This window comes from Schistocerca americana, chromosome 7 (assembly GCF_021461395.2).
Source record: "Schistocerca americana isolate TAMUIC-IGC-003095 chromosome 7, iqSchAmer2.1, whole genome shotgun sequence".
In the NCBI taxonomy this organism is placed as follows: domain Eukaryota; kingdom Metazoa; phylum Arthropoda; class Insecta; order Orthoptera; family Acrididae; genus Schistocerca; species Schistocerca americana.
This window is the reverse complement of record NC_060125.1, coordinates 249441843-249454285: the sequence shown is the minus strand read 5'-3', so window position 1 is coordinate 249454285 and position 12443 is coordinate 249441843. Positions and strand designations below refer to the sequence as shown.

Below are 12443 nucleotides of genomic sequence, written 5' to 3'. Positions count from 1 at the left end.
AGGTATAAAAGGGCAGTGAACTGGCGGGACTGCCATTTGTAATCAGGTGCTTCATGTTAGAAGTTGAAACTTTCTGGCAGATTAAAACTGTGTGGCGCACCGAGACTCGAACTCGGGACCTTTGCCTTTCGCGGACAAGTGCTCTACCATCTGAGCTACCGAAGCACGAGGGCGTCCTCACAGCTTGTTAGAAGTTGTCCGACGTGATTCTCGCCGCACAATGGGAATTAACAGACTTTGAAAGCGGAATAGCAGTAGGTCCTAGACGCATGGGACATTCTATTTCGGAAATCGTTAGGTAAATCAGTATTCCGAGATTCACATTGTGAAGAGTGTCAAGAAAACCAAATTTCTACCATTACCGCACCACGGACAAAACAATGGCAACCGGCCTTGACGTCCGAGAATAGCGGCGTGACGTAGGGTTGTTAGTGTTAACAGACAAGCAACAGTGCGTGAATTAACAAAAGAGATGTGGGACGCACGACGAACGTATCCGTTAGGACAGCGTGGCGAAATTTGGCGCTAATGGGCTATGGCAGCAGATAACCGACGCTAGTGCCTATGCTAACAACACATCGCCTGGTCAGATAGACTGACCGCTAGACAACTGGAAAATCGCGGCCTGGTCAGGAGTTAGTTGGTAACAGCTGATCGTAGCGTTCAAGTGTGCCAGAGACCTCATGAACCTACAGACCAAGGATGACAAGGCATTGCGCAATCTGGTGGTGGCGGCTCCATAATGGTGTGAGCTGCGTGTACATGGAATGCACTGGTTCTTCTGGTCCACCGGAACCGATCACTGACTGGAAATGGTCGTGTTCGGCTACTTTGACGCCATTTGCAGCCATTCATGGACTTCATGCTCTCAAACAACGATGGAATTTTTATGGACGACAATGCCCCAACTGTTCGCAACTAGTTTGAACATTCTGGTCATTTGGAGTGGATCCGGCCCCTGTGACCGAGCGGTTCTAGGCGTTTCAGTCTGGAACTGCGGTGCTGCTACGGTCGCAGGTTAGAATCCTGCCTCGGGCATCGATGTCTTTGATGTCCTTAGGTTAGTTAGGTTTAAGTAGTTCTAAGTCTAGTGGACAGATGATCTCAGATGTTAAGTCCCAGAGTGCTCAGAGCCATTTGAACCATTTTTTTCGAGCGAATGATTTAGTCACTCAGATCGACGAACGTGCATTCCTTCGAGCATTAATGGGACATAATCGACAGGTTAGTTCGTACATAGAATACTTTCGCAATCATCGACGGCTGGAGAGGCAGAATGGCTTAATATTTCTGAAGGGGACTTCCAAGGACTTGAGTCGCTGTCACGTCGATTTGCTGCCTGCGCCAGGTAAAAGGAGGTCCGACACGATATTAGCAGCTATCTCATGATCTCACGACGTGTCACGTCAGTGTAAACGATCACCCCTATTAGACTGTTAGCAGATGTTAAACGCAGTTTTTGCATCTTACATTTGTTTCGCGGGAGGGGACTGAGCACCGTGGCTGAAAACTGCGTTCCTTTCCTGTCGACGACACACACACAAAAGAGAGAGAGAGAGAGAGAGAGAGAGAGAGAGAGAGAGAGAGAGAGAGAGAGAGGTTATAAACGGTACCGCAGCCAGGCGCGCCCCATTGTTCCAGGGCCACTCCCTGGTTCCTAATTGAATGTCCGCCCCCGCCCCCTATTTCTCCCGACGCGGCAGCCACCGGCGAGACCACGACCATGTCGTAAAACTGCTCGAGAGCTGTCTGCTCCACTTTGCCGCACGTTCGCCGCAGGTCGTAAATCAGAAAAGAAAGTTTGGCGCCATCCAACTCGACTTTGTTACCCGGCCGCACTTACTGATTTCTAAGAAGATAAAACGTTCGATATCCCCTCTGAAGGATCGCCACCACACAACGCGACGAAAAAGGAGAATTCTGTAGGTGATGAGAAGCTTTTCTGAACTAGCTTTGTGGCCGGCCAGTGTGGCTGAGCGGTTCTAGGCGCCTCAGTCTGGAACCGCGTGACCGCTACGGTCGCCGGTTCGAATCCTGCCTCGGGCATGGATGTATGTGGTGTCGTTAGGTTAGTTAGGTTTAAGTAGTTCTAAGTTCTAAGGGACTGATGACCTGAGATGTTGAGTCCCATAGTGCTCAGAGCCATTTGAACCAACTAGCTTTGTGGTATCGTCTAGATATCGCTGTGCCACACCAAAGTCAGCAACAAATATCGACACCACAGATGTCTGCAAGGTCTCGTTGCAATCCGCAACGATGTATCTGAGACGCCCCTGAAAGCCAGGTGCCCCCTCTCAGCACAGCAGCGCCCTCGCACTGGAGGTCAATATAGTGTCTAACATGCAAGAGCTTAGCCCCAGTTCGTGACATCTGAAGGGATCAACACTACAGTAATCTGTTAAAGTTTCTGATGTACTTTTATTTTTCTGAATGTTTAACATTGTACCTGCAGAGAACAATTGCTTCAAGTGATGATCTGCTAGTCAATGACAGTTTTAAATTATCCAATACTTCTATGGCAAAGGAGTGTGACCGTGCCATCCCACCGAGCAATCAAACAACAGTTACGGCCAGATAAAAAGTTGTGTCCGTTCACAACAAGCTTCTCGCCTGCAGCTCCAGCGACATATATGTATGTCACATATATTAGACTTCAGATTCTTTTGAGGCATTATGGCAACAGTAAGTGACTCCTCCTGAATAAAGGATCTGTTACTGGCAACCGATTCTTCGCTGATTTACACCTTGCTAAACGTATCAGTGGTATTCAGCTCTGTGGCACGATTTTTGACCCCGAAACAAGGACAAAATATTTGCTCGCAGTGGTTATTCTTGCGACCTGGTTGACGCATTGAGCAACACTAACAAGATACAGATGGCGCTTCAGACTTTTCAAATAATACAATTCAAACAAATACAGGAAAGAAATACTTACAGGTCCTTTTCGAACTTCTTACGTCAAACGTTCTCGGCCCCACCCTAAGGAGTATTATTCTCACAGAATTTTTATACAAATCTTGAGCTATGTACGTAGCTAACTTCGCTGAAACCTGTCTAGGTGTTCCTAAGTTATGCTTGTTTGTCACTCCCATACTACGCAGCAGGTGTTTTATGGATGTCTTACTGTTTAATTCTTTCCAGATAGTGACACAGGTGCCAAGTTTGGTAGAAATTGCTTCAGTAGTTACAGAGATGCTGATATCATCACTTGCCAAATAACTTTACGAAAATAGCTCGTCAGTTAGAGTTACCAACCAGATTTGATGCGACCGCTAGGTGTGCATTCCTATAGCACGTAGCTTGATAACAATTGATTTTCAAGGAAGCTGTCCATAGTGTCCTGGATTTCCTGGTATCGCCAGATCACACTCTCGTCCGCACATTACAGAGGGCAGAGGCCTTGGCTGGAAGACTGCCACGAGAGCATAGTTCAAATGATAACACGATAACAGTAACTTTAATTCGCAATACAGTATATCAACATATTAACGATTGTGTTTGGGCATTCTGCAACGCTGGTTTCTCACTCACTCACTCACTCACTCACTCACTCACTCACACAAAGCCCTTGGCTGTGAATGCATCTTTTTTGAAGACGTGTAGTGGCTCACGGCACCTAATCCTAACAGAAGAGTGTACCTAATGTTATACTGCAACGAGCCAAATTGTCGATGGCTAGCGAATTCGTACAGGCTCCTGTTGAACCTCCACGTGATGTGAACCATCGCACAGTTAATTAGAAAGGTCCAGAAGCCAGTAGTGGAGGACCACTTACTGTTCCCACTTTGCTTTCTACGATTATTCACAGAAACAGATTACGGCAGCACGGGGCGGTAGTTGTTCCTTTCCAAAGGAACCATCCCAGTATTCACCTTAAGTGAATTAGGGTATCGCCAAAGACAAATGTGAACCGCTGGATGGAGATTTGAAGTGTCATACTCTAGAAAGCCCAATACGCCATATAGCTCTATATGGCAGTGGGAGTAACATGAACAACCACTTATAAGATTTCATAAATGTGTGCATTTTCGGATTTTCACGGTGTAATGAATAATTTAATAAATTTTAGGCATGCAGTAATGCAAGTGTACGAGCTGGAATTTTCAAGGTTGAATGTCCGAAATTTAATGGCTTTCTTGAAATCAGTTTCTGTGGTGAATGTGCAAGTATCTTACAATCCCAATCTCGCGCTAGAAGCATTAATGTTAAAATCGGCCGAATAGAAGACGATGATTCTTATTGGTTGTCGTTCTATGAACACCCCAATCCACAACAGAAACAATCTATCGTAATTTGACACTAAAGCAAACGCCTTCTTCATGTAGTCAGTGCTTACCAACTATATCAACTGGTTGTAGCAGCTGCAGTTCGTTCAGTTGGTAACTGGAACTGCCTCTAATTTTTCCCAGGATTTTTTCCTTAGAAGATGTCTTATGAAGTTCTTATCTCTTAGTATTTGTTCATTATATTTTCTTCTAGTCTAGGATGTTTTGTGGCTATTCTCCACATCCACAGATCTCTTTCTTTATTTTGTTTCCTTCTCTCGTTTTTCCTGAGTCGACACTTCACAACCCTAGCTTAAAATGCTCCAAATAAATTTATTGGTAAGCTTCTTTCTTCTTTCTGTATTAAGGTGGTAAGACGTCAATAAATTGCTTATATTTTTAAGGCTTCTTTAGTCATAGTAATTCTTTAACTATTAAAAAGACTTGTGTTACCCCTTACACGTCCCAATTAGCAAAATTGGTTTACTTGCGTTAGTGAAGTATTTCCCATCTTAATTTTAGGCGTTACTGGCCAGTCCGATTTATCTAGCACGCTTATATTGTTTTTTTTGTGTTTCTTTTAGGCGGCCAAAATATTTTAACGCCCTGTTCGCCTTTTTTAGAATCTGCCAAGACTACTACACTTAATGTTGTAAGATATCCAGTACGCACAGTTTTATAATCTGTAGTTGCTGGTAGAGTTATGCCACAGTAGAAATTAGGAGGAAATTTTGGCGGAAGCGGGGAGGCGGCAAAAGTAATCCGCCGCTGTGCTTACGTAAGACCCTCGAAGCACCGGTAGCGTAACTCTGCGAATCGTTACGTCATCTTGCAGAAGCCACCGCTAGTCGCCGGTTAGCTACACTACGACTGGTCTCCCGAACGCGTGGGCAGACCAGCTGTCCGCGGAAAACGCCCTTGGCGAACCGACCTTCCCAGGGAATGCGATAATCCCAGCTTTCTACGGAAAGCAACGGTGCTCCCCTAAATCTGTCTCGTAAATAACCTGCGTGCGAGGTAGCTGATATCGCCGCGGCTCCAGGCAGACATGCTCTGAGCGCGCGAGACAGGCAGATAACCGCTTTTAACTGATTCCATGGTCTCCTTGATGGATCGTGCCTGGGGATCAGGACACTGCCCTTCAGTTGAGTGTGGTTTGTCCAACATATCTTTGGCAAGGATACGAAATTGGCTACCAGGTAAACCTTTCCGACGCTTGGTGATTTGCCGTTTGCATGAAGTTCAGGATGACCTTATTTCCAAAGAAACACCTGCCTTCTCAGTTTAAATAATATCCTGATGGTGTCCAGATTTAGCACATTATGGCAACGAACAAAATTCATTAACAAGCTATTAATCCAAAACGAATGAGAGGGCGAGCCGAGCCTGGGTAGCTCAGTTGCTAAGTAATCTGCTCGCGAAAATCAAGGCCGAGTTCGAATCACATTCTGGTTCAAAGTTTTAATTTCCGAGTAGTTTCACTGAGATTTGTTTCTTAGAAATAAGAATACCAGTTGCTGCAAGCTATTTCACAATAGACTACACTCTTTCTCAGAGAGGCATAACAGATCTGGCACAGAGAAGTCTAGATCAGGAGAGTATCTGTGGCAGCATGTGTGGCGAAACTGACTCATCTCACATTTGCTCCTCGATTCCAATCTACTGCTGCCTTGCACGTCAGAGTGCAAGCTACGCTGTGAGCGTATGAACTAACCCGTGGAGACTTCCCCGAGGACTCGCTGGGTAGTGGTTTAGTGCGTTAATGTTATTCGGGATGTGCGGCAATCAAATCCCCATGAACTATCCAGTTTTTAGTCTTCTGTGGTTTCCTACACCTATTATGGCAATAGCACAACTCATTTTCTTACCACGTTTTGTCCCATTCAAGATTTCTGTCACTAATCAGGTTTAAAATTTAACTGGTGTGGAATATTAGCACTTCCCTCAACCAAATGATGTTCGTCTTTCGACCACTGCGCATTAGTCGGTAGGTTCATTGTTTTCTACGTTGATAATTAACTTTTAGAAAGGTTATTTTGTATTAAGCTTTCAAATATGAGTCCACACTAACGCATTGCGTGATTACCGTACTATAAATTTTATGTGGTTGAGAAACATTTCAATTTGTTACCAACTTCGTCGTTGGACCTCAATCTTTCTTTCCGTTTCGCTTTCTAGTTTCACGTTTCTCTACACCAACTGAAGCGAATGCTAGGTTGGTTCTTTCAACGGGGACAGACGATTTCTACACTCACCCAACTGAACCCAAGTTCAGTTTATAGGCACTTCGATGTAGACAGTTCAAAAATATGACGCATCTACCTTTGCAGTACAGTGCGAGCTGAAAATCTTAGTTCGTTTCTGAAATAATGGATAAAGCAAACATTTCTTGAGTGGCTCACGAGTTATGTGACACGGTGGTAATCATTAAGCATAAAGGTTTTGGCATCCAATTCCCAGTTCGTCCTGTACGTTCTTCCTGTCCCTTGAGATGATTGGCCTCCTGCAATGCTACGCAGATGTACATAGTGTAATGACGTGCAATTTCTATTCAACGAGAAATTAACACTATCATTAACGGTGGAGTTTTCAGTGCTTTAAAGCAGGCTGTGTATGGGTCCCAAAGCCTGGCAGGCAGCTTGCTGGGGTGAGTCGTCCTCCCCTTTGGTTGCCACTGTGGAACAGCCCCCCTACACACACACACACACACACACACACACACACACACACACTCCACCACTCCATGCGTGCCGCTGCTCAGAAACCGGTGCTCAGCCGAGCACGGACCTCCGCCCACCACACCTTGGCCGCCACCGATCCTAAATATATTTCGCCCCTCCCCTACAGCCAACAAAAGCATACCTCCTTTTGACATCTCCTGAGTCGCAACGACGCCTTTATCCTCCCCCAAGGGAGACCTCTCCCATTCGCTCCTCTTTTTTCTTAGCTGCGGCCGAAAAAGCTGCTCCAAGGTCGGCAGCACCTCGGCTGATAAGACGTTTGGTCTGTACCACGAGAATATTAATAGTTCAACGATGCTTTTACAGAAAAGAAAGATTTAAACTCAGAGTTTATCATCCCGTCCATATCGAACTAATCACAGAACCGGTCACTAACTTTTTTCGGTTAACAGTGATTAATGACACTAACCGCGCATACCATTTCCACATCTGTAACCTGCAAGTTAAGGAACCTCTGGAAAGAAAACTGAGTTTACAAGACAATGATGCACGGTAACTCCTTTCGAATGCAACTCTTGCGCTTTTAATGCAGAGCACGATGGATCCTGGAGAAGTGGTATATAGGTGTATTCTACAATGTAAAAAAAAACAATTTACGAAAACGTTAATAAGCGAAAAAGGGCTAAAATCTTAAGCAGCATTTTTACCTTCTTTATGTCCCGCTGAGGAACTTTATAAATCAGACGTCTTAGGAAAAGTTTATGCATCACTGTAGAAAGTGGGCTTGTAAACCCGAAGTCTACGGCGTATTAAATAAAAACCATAAGTTGTGAAATATCGAATAATTCTTGTACAGTAATTGCAATGTTTCACCGAGGGTGTACAGTCAAGTCAGTGAATATAACGTTACAATTTTCTTTCGCGTTGCACGCTCCGCAGCGCAGTAACTAAGTGCTCTGTTAACTACGAGGGACATTCAACAATTATACGGAACTTTATGTAAAAGAACAACCATTTACAGAATTACTTATTACTTCTCAGTATTAATAAATTCGCCCCGACGGTGAACTAGTCTTTTTATACCTGATGCAAGGATGACTGTCTTTAGAGTCACTTTCCCACAGATTCTTTGACCTCGGCGTTGCCTTTCTTTTTTTTCACTTGATTCAATGAGTGGACCAAACAAGTAAAAATCCGAGGCAGCCAAATCTGAACTGTAAGGAAGATTAAGCAGTACCTCCCAACCTATTGTTTGAAAGATTTCTTTGGCCAGCTGGACGGTGTGAGCTAGTAGCAATATCAAGCATTTTCTTCGAGCTTCGCGACGTTTTTCTCTCATTGCTGGCTTTACTTCATTCACCAGCATGTCTGAGTAGTAATAGGCACTGTTTATTGCACGATTATCTTCCAGGTAATCGCACAAGACGACACTTCGGTCATTACAAAAGGCATCAGTCGCTGAGGTTCGACTGTTTTTGAATTGTTCTAACCACTTCCAAAATTTCTGCGGTTCATAAAATTTTCACCCTACTGTAACATCATCCCAGGGAAGGTTTTAGCCGGGCGGTGTGGCCGAGCGGTTCTAGGCGCTTCAGTCTAGTACCGCCCGACCGCTACAGTCGCAGGTTCGAATCCTGCCTCGGGCATGGATGTGTGTGATGTCCTTAGGTTAGTTAGGTTTAAATAGTTCTAAGTTCTAGGGGACTGATGACTCAGATGTTAAGTCCCATGGTGCTGAGAGCCATCTGAAAGGTTTTAGCCTGATTGTTATATTCAAAAAGAAAATGAAGGCTCAATGAGCGCGTTCAGTTAACGTGGAAACTTAAAGCGGACACGCCATCGTTAAACGCAATATTGAAGTTTTAATCAGAACAGCTTACCCGTCACCTTTTCTGGGCTCATTCCAGTAATGCCAACAGCCATAAAAGCGGTAAACTCATCCAGCATACTGTTTCTCTTCTACATCAGTTCATCTCACTAATTACTGAATGTTCCTTTTTCATGTATACTTGGCAAACCATGGTGTTCCTAACGGTCCCTACGAGAGCTGCTCATAGATGGCTGTAGTATATTCTTGGATTCTTCAATGTCTTAAGACGGCTTTACAACTTTGTAAGTAACATTTTGTTTGCGGAATGGTTGACGTTTATCTTCAAGGGTCTGCAAAACACTTTCTTAAAAATTTACTCACGATCGTAAATTCTGTTGCATAAGCCAATCCCGTCAACAGTTGCAGAGTTTTAGAGCGTTGTCCCAAAATACATCTCCGGAATCTTTTTTGGAGCTGCCAACCATCTTGCGCACTTTTGTGACCAATGTAGCGCGCCAGCAGCTGTCTGCTTGCCTGTCCGTGCGCCAAAGTAGCAGCAACGAGGCAGGCGCCCGTGTCGAAATCTCTGTTTACTTCCCACGAGCACGTCTAGGCTAGGTGATGAAACTGACCTATCACAATTGCCACAGAGCACGTGAACAGCTCATGTTCGGCCTCGCCAAAGCTTGTGAGTATTTCATTAAAACGCAGGGCGCTGCAGTCAAAATATGTAACAGATTAATAATTGAGTGTGCCATGAGCTACAATACTATTATTGATTTTTATTACTTTGGGGATTGTAACATTTCATTCTGAATCGATGTAATCGAAGAAATTAATGAATCACATGTATAGATAAATTATAAACCAGAAGGTTTGAGTACCACGGTGCTTCGCTCGGCATGTTCATTGCGTTCCTCCGACCAAAGTTACCCAGTCAAGGGGGGGCGAGGAAGCGGACGGGGATGCCTTCTGTAGTTTAAGGTGGGCCAAGAACCACGATGGCACTCTACAGTATTCACACACAGTAGTCATTGCAAGAGGTGAAAGTGGTGTCTTGACGGGGGTCGAACCATGGAGCTTAGGATTTACAGGCTCGCTTACGCACTAAGATACCGAGCCAAACCAATGTAATAAAAATGCCGAACCTCAGATTGATTTTCATGCACCACGCTCTCTAAGGATGTATAGGACGAGTAATAATTTAGAGTGCCATGTCTATCAACATGATTTCAACTTTTGAGTCTACATAAATTATTTCGGAAGACAATAGTTCGTAAATAAGGGCAAATAGTAAGGGGGAGTCCGTGGGAGTTTTAGAATGAAACCACGCCCAAGAATTATTTCAAACTATTATTTACTTTTCTGTCAGTCCCGCACTTCAAAGTATTTCTGACTCAGTATTGATAACCATTTTAATAAACATATTATTTGCATATAATTAGTGAAGTGATCCTTACAACAGTCCACTTCGACATTTCATGGCGTGACTTAAACCTACTTACTGTACATTAACGTTAGTACTGAACTTTATTTTCCTGCCGGTAAATCGACAAAACTTATTAAAATTTACTCTCTGGGAACTAAACATGCTCTAAATGCGAATTTGATCTGAAAGAGCAACATATATATTTTCCGTTGACAAAACATATTGCAGGTCATGATCAACATTGGTAGAAACATAAGCAATCTTCGCACTAACCTCAATAACAGATATCCCGTTGATGCGGAACACCCAGCTGCGCTCTACTACAAAATAAATTTCACTACATGAATAGCGCGTTCGCCATTAGCTGTAAATATAAACACGCGCGTTTTTAAATTGACATTAAAAGGCGAGCTTCATGACTGAAGAAACTACAGCGTGCTGATAGCGTGACTATAATTTATAAGCGATCACCGGAAACTATTTTTCTTTATTGGATAGATGCAAAAATGTTAAAGATCGGCAAAATAAGACAACAGAGTTGCATGTTTAGTTACATTTAGTTTCTTTCTTATGTCGTTTCAAAGTGCTCTAGATTGTACGACAAGTGGGGACTTGTTAAATAGTTTTAAGCTAATGCCGGTCAGTTGCTTACAATCTTCACAGTTACTCTCAACTATACACAGCCGGCGTTCATTCATTCGAGACCTCGAAGCTGGCCCTGGAGTGCACGTAGCCGTCCTCACATCACCTTGCAGTTTCGTAGAGGTCACGCTCGACTGACTTCCGTGTCGCGCAAACCACTCACTCTGCGTAAAACGCACCACTAAAATTTGGGACGGGACAACCTTTCTAACTTACGATAACGTTTCTATCAAACAACGCAAAGTTTATAAATCTCCACAAAACAATTATATCTAAACCTGAGAATAGGGCCGGACGGTATGAAAGTTGGGTCCTATCTTTCAGTACTACCAAAAACTCTTAGATTAAGACACTCAAGAAAATGGCTATTATATTGCTGTACGTTCCATATAATAACCTTAAAACATGTCACAATTAGGACCCATAGAACATGTGAATAAATATATAAGTTAAAATCGATCTAATGGACTGAAATGATCTTACCGCGGGAATGTCCACGATTTAGTCAATCCCTAAACCGTGTGAGGAACTCGTTACTAAATCTTATGCTAATTTTAAGTAAAATTGTTAGTTTATCTTAAAAGCACGAATTAGGCTATTTACGGTTACAGTAAATGGTTCACTGTTAAATTTTGATTCATAGCTCAACTTCTGAAGAATGACCGCGTCAGTTCCGTAAATGCGCTTCTAAGAAAATACTCAGACTTTATCTACACATGAAAGTACTGTGTCGTATAATGTTTTCGGTATACGTCTTTTTTGTCTCCTACCTATAAGACGAGTTTGCAAGAGTCGAATACAATTTATTTCTGTCTGTCTAGCGTTAAAGTTATGTCATTGTCTGTTATTGTCTCTTCGCTGCCCTGCAGCAGTCATTACGTTATCTGTTGGAACTACAAGTATTTGTCTTCAGTAAACCAATTCATAGCGTATGTTCATAAACACTGGACTAAAAATAGGGAGTTTAATGAAATGTGAAGTAGTTCTGGGAGCAGAAACATACTTTGAAAATTTAACCCTAATTCAACACTATTTCGTCTCGTAACAATGAGCAAGAAAGATTTGAGATTAATGTCCTGTCGGTAGAGCTGTCGAAGACTGAGCACAGGGATGTGGAAGGAAATTGGCCGTGCCCTTTTCACAGGAACGTTTGCGGCCTTTGCCTGGGAAGATTTATGGAAATCACTAAAAGGAGCACAAACTGTGATCGCAAACGAAAATTCATGGCACACAGTTACCTGGCACTGAGAGTCTGTACTTTAAGCTCTGAAGGCTCGACTATATATACTGCAAAAAGAGTCACCTACGACGAGCTTACTTCGAACTCAACTAATGTTAAGTAGAATCTTGAGGGGACATAAGGTACTGCTTTCCCGGTTCTCCACTCTCAAGTCGTGCACCTACCTAAAACCAGCTGTAGCCGATTACAAAAGATGCCAACACACCTTTTTGAAGTTTGAAAACACCACTTAGCAGACACCGGTGAATTGGACGCAACTGCTCTTAAGTGACACATCAGCAGGCACGGCTACCGGCACCCACCGGTTTGTTTACAAGCAACACTTTGCAGTTCTCGCTGACACAGCCGTCAACACTCACTCATCACACTGGCAGTA

General features: G+C 43.5%; 1 protein-coding gene across 2 annotated transcripts in view; it reads right to left on the bottom strand.

Moving 5' to 3' along the window:
* The window catches only part of LOC124621868 (serine-rich adhesin for platelets-like), a 71425-nt gene that overhangs the window by 58809 nt on the left and 173 nt on the right, over positions 1–12443 (bottom strand). The gene's annotated exons all lie outside the window — the stretch shown is intronic.